The sequence below is a fragment of the Taudactylus pleione genome, unplaced genomic scaffold (assembly GCF_031769625.1).
Source record: "Taudactylus pleione unplaced genomic scaffold, aTauple2 ptg000556l, whole genome shotgun sequence".
Lineage (NCBI taxonomy): Eukaryota > Metazoa > Chordata > Amphibia > Anura > Myobatrachidae > Taudactylus > Taudactylus pleione.
In genome coordinates, this window is record NW_028284958.1 from 15,328,928 (window position 1) to 15,340,878 (window position 11,951).

Sequence of the window (11,951 nt, forward strand, 5' to 3'; positions counted from 1 at the left end):
GGGGACCCAGAGAGCGATCGCTGAGGCGACGGCGGAGGAAGCCCTGAGGGAGAACACTCTAAGTGATCAGCAAAACTGGGGGGTAGATCACAGGTCACTGTAGCAGCAGGGGAGAACAGCCGGGGCAGTGACACAGATCCAGCAGCCACAGCAGGGGTAGCCGCGCCCTGTGTCGGATGGGCACAGTGCGCCCTCTAGTTGCGCGTGGCTGAAAATGGGTGTGTGGCCAAATTACCATAGACCACACCCCCTAAGTGATATTATTTGGGGGCGTGCCCGCATGGCACACCTCCCGTGTAATGTCAGGCTGGCGGCGAGCCTAGCACTCCATCACTAGCTTTTCTTCCCTCAGCCCTCTCCCGGCACTGAATGCATGATGCGTGCAGCATCCATTCAGCTACCCCGGGGTCCGGCACACGGCGGGGGGGGTGCCCAATCTCCCGACCAGACCACCTGTGGGACACTTTGGCCCACGGGTGGAACAGCGGGATTTTGGGAGTGGTGCACACTGGTCGAACACCCCAAGAGCTGGCCCTGAGCCACACCAACAGGCAGCCAGAGACACTTATTACCACAGCCTGCCATCACCAGCCAGTGAGCCAGTTAGAGATCACCACTCTCCCTTCCCCACACGTTATCCTGCAAGGAAAGTCAACCCAGTGTAAGGAAAGGGAGCAGAGCAGTGACAGCAGGCATTGTACCACAGCTTTACCCAAAAGAGCCTGTCTATATATTGTACTTTGTTGTGTATCATCTGCTAAAATAGCCAGTTACCTGGGAGATTTGGGGCAGCCAACCAGTGTGGGAGCACCCCTGTGGAGACATTGAGCAGCCTGTACACCTATACAGTGCCTTCCAATTTCATTTAGAGACCCACAGCTTCCAGTTATCCCCTGCTTTCTGTATAAGTCAGTGGTTCCCAAAACTTTTTGAATCACAGCACCCTAGAGTACCAGCATTGTTTTCATGGCACTCCTAAACCAAAAGTTTGTTATTGAGAAATTCAGAATTTTTTTTTAGTAAAGTGAAGTAATTGTGCTTACCTGTCATCCTTAGGTTCAGTTATGTGGTGGTGGACAGGTTTGTGCTTCTGTTTGTCCACATATTTACATTACATTGCCATTAAATAATTTGATTTGGTGTTGGACCATCAACCTAAGGCATCACTGCAAGTGTCCCGAGGCACCCCAGGGTGCTACGATGCATAGTTTGGGAACCACTGGTATAAGTATTTCAGTTAAGTCAGGAGAACCTTATATCAGTGCCACTGTACTGTACAGCAATAAAGTCAGTGAGAGACATATCAGCACCACTGTATTATCCACTTCATACTGCAATCAACTAGAGGAAACTGTACTATTACTTCATATTGCAATCAGCAAAGGGAACTGTATTATTTAGTACATAGCCAGCTTGTAGCTGAGAGAGGAACTGCGTTAACAACTGTGCTACCAGCTTACCTTCAGCCCATCCCTGTGATGTAGTAGCCATTCGTAATATTGCTGGAATACACCTTAGTTTCTCAGGAGTATATTGAGCTTGAGGGGATACTGTGCTAAGGGATTTTCACCAAAGGGAACCAAAACCGATCCAGTCCTCAGGCCTGAGGGCCTGATTCAGAGCCGCTCGTAAGCGGCCGCTCGTTCGCTCCAAGCGATGTTCGCACATCTGCGCATGCGTATGGGTTGTAATGCGCATGCGCCAACCAGTCATTGCGGTCGGAAATTGAGCGCTCGCAAAATAGCGAGTGCCTGCTAATTTGAGTGACAGGATGAGGCGTTTGTGGGTGGTAACAGTGGAAGGTGCTTGAAAACGGGGAGTGGAGATCCGAACGCAGGCCAAACAGTCAAAACGGGCGTTTTAAGGGTGTGCATAATTAACAAAGCAGCGTCATCGACCAGGTCACTTGGTTGTTTCTTAGCCTGAACTGTTCGCATGATTGCGGTAGGAAAATCCTACCACAAGCACTGCGAGCAGTTCAGATGCCTTTCGATGTACTCGATTAATCAAATAAATAGCGGAGATGACGTAGGATGCGAGTGGCCAGGGGGCGTCTTTGCAAAATAGCGAGCGCATGTTTCGTTCGCTCGCTCGCTCAGACATAGAGGCGTCAACAGACCGCAAAGAGGGAGCACTCAATTTAAATAGCCGGCTCCTTTTTCTGAACGAGCGAGCGCAAATAGCGTCCTTCTCTGAATCAGGCCCTGAGTTCAATATTAGCTACGCTCAGTTAACATAGGCAGAGAGTACGCTGTAGCTAGGTTGTTATTTATATCTATGTGAACACTGAAACTACGATAATTTCTGTGAGAAATTGTGTTTTCTTTTGTGACTTTGAATGGTATTAAATATTGTATTGATGTCTATTGAAAAGTAATGTTATGAAGGTAAAGTTTGGCTGCAAGTAAATTTCATTGTATATGTTACTACGAACCTAACCTTTTACCTCCAAGTGACGTGACGGTAACGCTGCAGATAAATAAACTTTATAGGCACTGTCCACACGTGTGGAGACTTGTTTTGGGGGGTCTCTGGGGTCCTCATTTCTCTGCCAAAACAAATAGGGGATCCAGAAGCAGGAGTTTTCGAGAGTCATCAAGGAGGCTGGGAATGACTACAGTTGCTAGGGAGACAGGTATGACAAGCACACCTGCACCTATACACAACTGTTAGGAGCATATTACACATCCATAAAGGTCTTGCAATGGCCATCTCTATACTGTGCTATCTTTCTTCCTGTCTATTAGGTTTTGCAGTCGGGTGTTACTCCTGCATGCCAAGTAACATTTGCTCATGATACGATCCTGTGATGCCTGTGCTGTGTCTCCCAGTGAAACTGCTTCTGAATTGGTACACTAGTTATAGCGTTACATGTAAATCATCCCATGCCTGTTTTTATTGATGTGTTTCTCTTACATTTGACCACTGCCTGTATTCTCTGACCCTGCTTATTGTCAGTTGCATGGATGCAGGGCTGGTTCTAGACATTGTGGAGCTCATGGCGAAAGTCCACACTTGCACCCCCCCCCAAAAAAAACCAAAAACAACAACTTTTTGTAGATGACGTTACTCTGCACGCGCTTTTCACACTGTATGTAATTTCTATACATATTTGGCATTCAGCAACCATATGTAGATGATTTCAGTGGCTGTGGCAGTTCAACTTCCAACATGGCACATCAGGAAACATATGTTTTATTATTCAAGAGGCCTGAGGGAGTTGGAGTCTGTATGTTGTTGAAGGCAGGGAAAGGAAGGGTTGATTAGTAGAAAATGTGATATTTTTATTCCAAAGCAAATTTATGAGGGAGGGGAGGAGACATTTACAAAATATATTAAATAATTCAATCCTTGCCCCAGAAGAATCCTTGAGCGCTACGCCTTCTGCTGCTCCTGGGAGTGGATCTTCATCCAAGTAGTAGTTTGAAAAAAACAATTGACTGTTAAACAATCCTTTGCAAGGAGGAGCAAGTATGACAGCAGTCACCCAGTTTCACAGCGGATCACTGATGATATAACATCTATGCTGGTATTAGATGTGCATCCAATATCCGCCAATAATGCAGTGGGTTTTAGTTTTAGACAGTTAATTGAGGTCCTGTGTCCCCGTTACCAAATCCCATCTAGATTTCACTTCCCAGCCTGTACAGGGATGTTAAAAAAAATTAATTAGTGTCCTCTAAAATGCTGTTGTACCCACTGTCTAATTAACCACAGATATGTGAGCAAGCGGAACAGAGCAAGCGTAAGATTACATGACTAATAGCCCACTGGGTGGGTGTATTGCCTTCAGCGGCACCAACAGCAGTAGCATCTAAGAAACAGCAGCTCATTCACAGGCTACTCTGTGTATCACCGGTTTCACTAAGAGGCATAACACTGACAACCTTTTAGAAAAACTCAGGGAAGTCATTGCAAAACTCTCCTCAGGATTTGTAATTTCTGATAACGCCACCAATATTGTGAGATCATTACAGCTGGGTGAATTCCAACATGTCTTATGTTTTTCTCACACAATCAACTTGCTGGTGCAATTTAAAAAAAAAAAAATGACAGGGCCATGCAGGAGATGCTCTCTGGCCTGAAAAATTTCTGGACATTTTTGCCATTCAGCAATTAGAAGATTGTAGCACCTGCAAGAAATGTTGAATTTGCCCTACCACCAGCTGAAGCAAGAGGCAGTTACAAGGTGGAACTCCACCCTTTATATGCTTCAGCGGATGGAGGAACAGCAAAAAGCCATCCAAAGCTACACAATGAACTATGACATAGGAAGAAGAGGGGGAATGCACCTTACTCAAGCTCAGTGGAAAATACTTTCCGTGTTGTGCAAAGTGCTGAAACCCTTCAAAGTACTCACCTGTGAAGTGTGTTCAGACACTGCCAGCTTGAGTCAGGTAATTCCCCTAATTAGACCGTTGGAAAAGCAACTTGAGAAACTGAAGGAGGAGCTGAAACAAAGCGATTCTGCAAAGTATATTGGACTTGTAGATCAAGTCCTTTATTCGCTTCACCAGGAACCAAGGGTTGTCAGGACCTTCCAATCGGATAAATACATTTTGGCGACCATGTGCGATCCTAGTTTTAAGTCAAATGTCATGTCTTTCTTGCCAATAGACACAGATCTGAAGAGGTGCAAAGACCTGTTGGTAAGCAAATAGTGAGCTCAAGTGGTACTTGATGCAGTGATGGGTCCTCCTTCAGTTTCTCCAGCAAGTGTGGCTGGCAAGGAAAAACAAAACTTTCCCAAAAGACCTGGTGATGCAGGTGAGTCAAGACAACCAAGTTTAGACATCTGGTAGGGTCTATAAGAATTGCCTACAATTAATTAATGAGATCCACCATGACTCCATCTGATACGGTCACCGTTCCAAGAATGGTTGAGGACTATTTTAATGATAGCATCTAAATAGGTATGTCACACAGTTCATTTGACTAATAACAGGAAAAAGGCAATTTGGAGGCCCTTGCACAAACTGCTTTAGTAGAGCTGCCCACCCTCCAGTGTGTACTCCAAAAGAGTTTTCAGCAGAGCCGGGAACCTTGTCAGCACTCGGCGTAGGAGGCTCAAAATGTGGAAAATATTATGTTCATCAAAATTAACTACAAATTACATGAGGAAGCCTTTTCCCGCCAATTACATCCAAAAATTACAGAGGCACCTGTAATGGTGGATTCTATTGGGGGCGAATTAGTATTGTGTGAAGAAAGATGATGTAGATACTGATGAGGGTGAGGAATCGGATGATGATGGTGACAACATCTTGCCTCTGTGAAGCCAGTTTGTGCACATAGAGATCATTGTCAGCAATGTCAACTGCCAATTGGTAGCTTGTCTTCTGGGGTCCCAAACAAACCAATCTTTTCATAATTGAGGATATTGTTGATGGAGGTGGTGGTGAAAATGGCAGGTGCTTGGATCTAGCAGAGAAATGACGTAACAGGGAGGAGGTTACTAGATGGTTAAGGTTCCTACCTCTATTTATTCTGGCTTTACAAAAATTACAGATGGCTTGACAATTGTTGTCCGGATTTGGGTAGAAATAATTCCACAAATAAGAAGAAGTGGATTTTTTTGTCTTATGCCCAGACATGACAATGGGCTTTTCCTTATCATGGGCAACAATTGTTTCTTTCACTGGTGCCTGATTTACACAAACAACATCCTCATCAACAACATCATCATAATCAACATCATCAACATCCTTATCAGCATCAGCTACACAAATTTCCTTCTATTCCTGGTGCCCTTCCACAGAAGCATCCTCGATTTCTATGTCAACATTTTCACTTGTGCTTAGATCATCATAAGAGGCCGAACCACCAGTCATAAATATTAGCCTTTCCTTGCCACTTCGTGTGGTGAAAGGCATATTGCCAGTTTTATGTCTTTTTGCAGCTAACTTTCCCTTTGATGTTTTTTTCTTTACCACTGTAAAAGATTTATTTGATTTCATTAGATTTTAGATGGCCTGGCTTAACCCCCTTTTGCCCTTGGGCATCGGCTTTAGTAGATGATGTAGATGGACTAGCAGCTCCAGCACTAGTATGTGGTTCCTGCATTCCTCTCAACTGTATAAAGTATAAAACACTGCACTACCACTTACAGTGTCACAAGATTTTTTTATGAATAAGAAAAGAATAACATACCGCGCTACCACTTACAGTGTCACAAGATTTTTTTATGAGTAAAACACTGTGCTAGCATTTACAGTGTCACAAGATTTTTTCTGAATAAGAAAAGAATAATGTACTGTGCTAACACATTTTTTATGAATAAGAGAAGAATAACACACTGCTCTACCACTTAGTAGTAAAACACTGCGCTACCACTTAGTTTCACAAGATTTTTTATAAATAAGAAAAGAATAACACACTGTGCTACCACTTAGTGTCACAATATTTTTATGAATAAGAAAAGAATAACACACTGTGCTACCACTTACAGTGTCACAAGATTTTTTATGAGTAAAACACTGCGCTACCACTTAGTATCACAAGATTTTTTCTGAATAAGAAAAGAAAAACACACTGCACTAACACTTACAGTGTTACAAGATTTTTTATAAATAAGAAAAGAATAACACTGTGCTACCACTTAGTTTCACAATATTTTTTATGAATAAGAAAAGAATAACACACTGCAATACCACTTACAGTGTCACAAGATTTTTAATTAGTAAAACACTGCGCTAACACTTACAGTACAGTCTGACAAGATTTTTTCTGAATAAGAAAATAATAATACACTGCGCTACCACTTAGTGTCACAATTTTTTTTATGAGTAAAACCCTGCGCTACACTTAGTGTCACAAGATTTTTTCTGATTAACAAAAGAATAACACACTGCGCTACCACTTACAGTGTCACAATTTTTTCTTTTAATAAGAATAACACACTGCGTTATGACTTATAGTTTCACAATACGTGAATGATAAACTGCGGTCTAGCCGGCAGTGTCACCGAACAATAATTTTTTTTACACTGGGGAAGAGCACCTCTGGACTAGGCAGCAGTCCCTTGATGAACAACACAACACCCCTTTATGGACAACATAGCACCCCTGCAGAGTGCGGACGGACCACCTTCAGAGTCACAAATACGTGGATGATAAACTGCGGTCTGGCCGGCAGTGTCACCAAACAATAAAACAATAATAGGGTAGCTAGCAAACACACACAAAAAACAACTGAAAAAAAAAGATTTTTTTATTTTTTGTGGAATGATAATTATTAATTTTGACTTTTATTTTTTTTTACAGTGGGGTAGAGCACCCCTGGATTGACAGAGCACCCCTTTATGAACTGCAGGCCAAGCCAGTTGATTGACAGGACAACAGTGACACAGCAGCACGCACCCCCCACATATCCTATGTTCGGGTAGGTCTGGTTCTCGGAGAACCGGACCCGCTCATCTCTAGTCAGAAGAAATGTTTTTCTTTCTTTCTTTTTTTTTCATTATTATTTAATCCTTTTTCACAAGCAAGATGAAGAATGCCACTTCACAATATTAGGGAAAGGGGGAAGTGTGACTGATTATCCTACATCAGGGCTGGCCAATAGGTCGATCGCGATCTACTGGTAGCTCGTGGAGCTCCTGCCGGTAGATCGCGACTTGCCTGCTGCAGCAACTGGGCTACGCTGGTCTTTGAAGTGAACAGAGACTACAGTAGCCTCTGTTCCCTTCAGTGGCTAGCGTTCCCAGTGATGCAGTGCGCAGTTGACGTCATGATGTCACACGCCATGTGAGGAGCCTGCACGCCTGCTGGATCTGGTTATATGTAGTCAGCGGCAGGCAGACAGTGACTACGTGGGAGCGTGAAGAGAGGTAAGTACTAAAGGGGAAAGGGCACAGCATAAGGGGCATTACTGGAGGTACAGCATAAGGGGCATTACTGGGGGCACAGCATAAAGGGCATTACTGGGGTCACAGCATAATGGGCATTACTGGAGACAGCATAAGAGGCATTATTGGGGGCACAGCATAAGGGGCATTACTGGAGGCACAGCATAAGGGGCATTGCTGGGGACACAGCATAAGGGACATTACTGGAGGCACAGCATAAGGGGCATTACTGGGGACACAGCATAAGGGGCATTACTGGGGACACAGCATAAGGGGCATTACTGGGGACACAGCATAGGGAGCATTACTGGAGGCACAGCATAAGGGGCATTACTGGAGGCACAGCATAAGGGGCTCTAATACAGGGAGCATTGCATAATGGGCTCTAATACAGGGGACATTGCATAATGGGCACAACTACAGGGGCACTGCATAAGTGGCTTTAATACAGAGGACATTGCATAATGGGCTCTAATACAGGGGGCATTGCATAATGAGCTCTAATACAGGGGGGCATTGCATAATGGGCACAACAACAGAGGGGCATTGCATAATGTGCACAACTACAGGGGGTATTGCATAATGAGCACTACTACTGGGGGCATTGAATAAGGGGCACTAATACAGTGGTCATTGTATAAGGGGCACTACTGTGGGCATTGTGTATAAGGGTACTACTGTGTTGTAACGTGAATGAAGGGACTACTATGTGGTGTAATGTGAATAAGATTGTGCTGCTGTGTGTAGTAATTTGAATTGGGGATACTATGTGTGATCTTGCTGTGAGGTCACGCCCCCTTTTTGCATACCACACCCCCTTTTTCAGCTTGGTAGATCATGAAGGTTTTTTCATTTTAAAAGTAGATCACCGAGTCCAAAAGTCTGGCCACCCCTGTCCTACATAGTACAGAAATCTCCATTTTTTTAAATTTTTCTAATTTTGCTGTTTCTATATTAGAGAGACTAAACTGAACAGTAAATACACTCAGGGCCTGATTCAGGTCCGTTCGCAAGGCAAAGGACGCAGGCAGCCATTTGTAGTGAAAGTCTGCAAATGCTGCAATCGCTAGCAAAACATTAGTACGCCCACTATGTTTTGCCATGCGATCGTGGCAAGAAAGAAGACGCCCACTTTCTCTTGGTCACTTGAATAATTGGTAACATCGGCTTACATCGGACCCATACGCACCACTTGTGGTTGACCTGACCCTACCGCAAGCACTGTGAGTGCCGCTGTGTGTAATGGCACCTTCGGCTACGTAGGCTGACGATGCGTCTTAATTATGCACGCCCACACAACGGCATCCAAACTAGGGATGTGCAGGCTCGGTTCTACTCAGTTCCGTTCGTTTTTTTTTACCGAATCTTATTGGCTATCCAAAACTCGTGACAGCTGAAACCCAATAAGATTGGTGAAAAAAAACGAACGGAACCGAGTAGAACCGAGCCTGCACATCCCTAGTCCAAACGCACTGACACGTCTGCATTCACCCGGCCACCCCCCGTTGCCACCTACAAATGGCACTTTCTGTCACTCATGCTTGCGGACCATCTATGTTCTTACTGCGATCGCTTCCCGATCGCTGTGACTGGTTCGCGAACTGCGTCTTATGCACATGCGCAGAACAAAGACATCGGCGGCTTTGTGCGAACGGACACTTGCGATCAGGTCTGAATCGGACCCTCAGTACAGTATGTGTACTTTTTTCCCTTAGCATGTGCAGATTCAATTTGCGGACAGTATTTTGCCTGACGCAAACTAACGTATGTCCAAATCAGCATCAGGTTCATAATTTTCAGTGTCCTTATTAGAGATGACTTCTTACTGTTTTATGAGATGTACCAAGCCTTAGAGAGTGATAAAGTGGAGAGAGATAAAGTACTAACCAATCAGCTCCTGCCATTTTTTCAAACACAGGCTGAAAAATTAAAGTTAGGAGCTGATTGGTTAGTACTTTATCTCTCTCCACTTTATCACGCTCTAAAGCTTAGTACGTCTACCCAACAGAAAGTTATTTCATCACTTTGTATGGTTTTTTTTCCCCTACAATTATATAATAAAATATAATAATATACCTGTAACATCTAGCACCATTGCTTCAACATAGCAATCATGATCAATAATATTTAACTCTGCCTACATGTAATGACCTCACTAAATAGCGAAGTTGAAAAAAAATGTTTAAGGAGAAGAAAAGAAATCAGCTTCCTGTAAATTTAGAATTTGATATATCTATAAATAATACATTTGAGACATGCTTTCCTTCCTCTGGGACTAATTTAGAAGCTTTATCAAAATGATTTAACATACTTCTCTCACAAGAAGCCATATATCAAATCCTTTATTTATTGTACTTTTTCAGAAGAGTGTTTTTAATGCATATTTTGAATTTCAGCCAAACTATTTACAGTGAAAAAGTAATAATGAGGGGGGGGGGCTCTAACTTAGAATAGTATTTATTAATTTTTTACTTAGAGTTCAAGAACAATCTGTCACAACAAGTATTATTTAACTCTAAAATAAATTCCCAGTCAGTCCAGAGGCAATTTCAAGTAATATAAGAAAAGCCACAGTACAGAAGTCCCACTTTCTGCTTACATTGATTAATATCTACTGCTTTTATTTATCCAGCTATGAAGCAATTTACTTAATGCAGATTGTGTCACCTAATTTTAGGTAACTTTGCTATTGTATGAGTGCCCAAACACTGAGCAATAATGGCATCCAGGAGAGAGCCATGTGGCAGAGTCAGTGACCGATTGGCCACAAACCTGAGATCAAGTCTTATGCTGGATACACACTGGTTCAATGGAATGGCCGATATATCTATAGTACATTGCCGGGTGTGTACACCCAACATGTCTGTGAACGACGTTCACAGCCATATCCGATCGGCCCTGCAGCACAGCAGATGGGCAATATATCTGAAAGATATATTGGTCATCTGCTGGTGTGTATGGGCAACCCGGCAGTGATTGACATCTCAGCTGTGCGGGAAAATGCAAATCGCCCGCCCAATTGTGATGTCAAGCCCGGCACATCTGCAGACGATTGGTAAGTGTGTGCCGTCGACCTAGTGTGTACTGGCTTTAGGCCAAGTGGCTGAAACACTTCTGTCATTGTTACACCTTCTGTAAAGATGGCCTTCAGAATTGCAATCTCCATTATGCTGGATATTGATCCATTTAAATTATCATTATCTGGAATTGTGGCTGTATTGAGGTCACAACCAGGCCAATGATGACTGTATTATATGGAGACACAGATCAGGCAACAGAATTGTTGTTCAAATACAATACAGTACAATACACACTTTATTGTCATCAACAACAAAACAGACATGTTGACTTGTCAACGAAATGTTAATTACAAACATTACAGCATATTAAAAAAATCAGCGAGACAATCCCTTAATACTCAGGTCAGTGCATTTTCACAGTTTAACAGACGGACAGCTACTGGAAAAAAACTGTTACATAACCGCTTCGTACGCGTACATGCACACTCCTAAAGCGAACATTTGATGGTAACCAGTGGCGTAAGTTCATTCCAGACGCCCGGAGGCAAGTTATAATTTGGTGCCCCCCTCCCCCGTCACAGCTGCTGACACTGTATTCTAGCAATTCACATGCTGACAGGTTATAGATAGATTAAGGCAGCAGCTGATGGTCTGAAATGCAGCTCTCCACTAGTGTATGGTGGTTTCTCAGGTGCCGGGAAGAGGTGCCATGTATTGGGAGGCCATGACGGTACACTCCAGGTACATAGTTACAGCCCTAAGTGGGGGTGAATATCTTGTGGACAATGGAGGAGGTGCACCTTCAGAGCTGTAGCCCGGCAGCAGGCGCCTCCATTGTCTCCCATAGTTCTGCCCCTGATGGTAACCTTTCAAAAACCATGTAGTTGGGATGACTGAGATCAGCTAAGATGCTTCTAGTCCGCTTTAGTACTCTATTTTCATAGAGAACTTGAATTTTGGGCACACAAGTGTGTAACCAAACTGGACTATATTTGTTCACTCATCCCTTGGCCAATTACAGTATGTGAGTCACTCCTGGTTTTCCTGCCTGTTAGTGAGAGGGTCATTTTCAGGGAGTGCGGTCA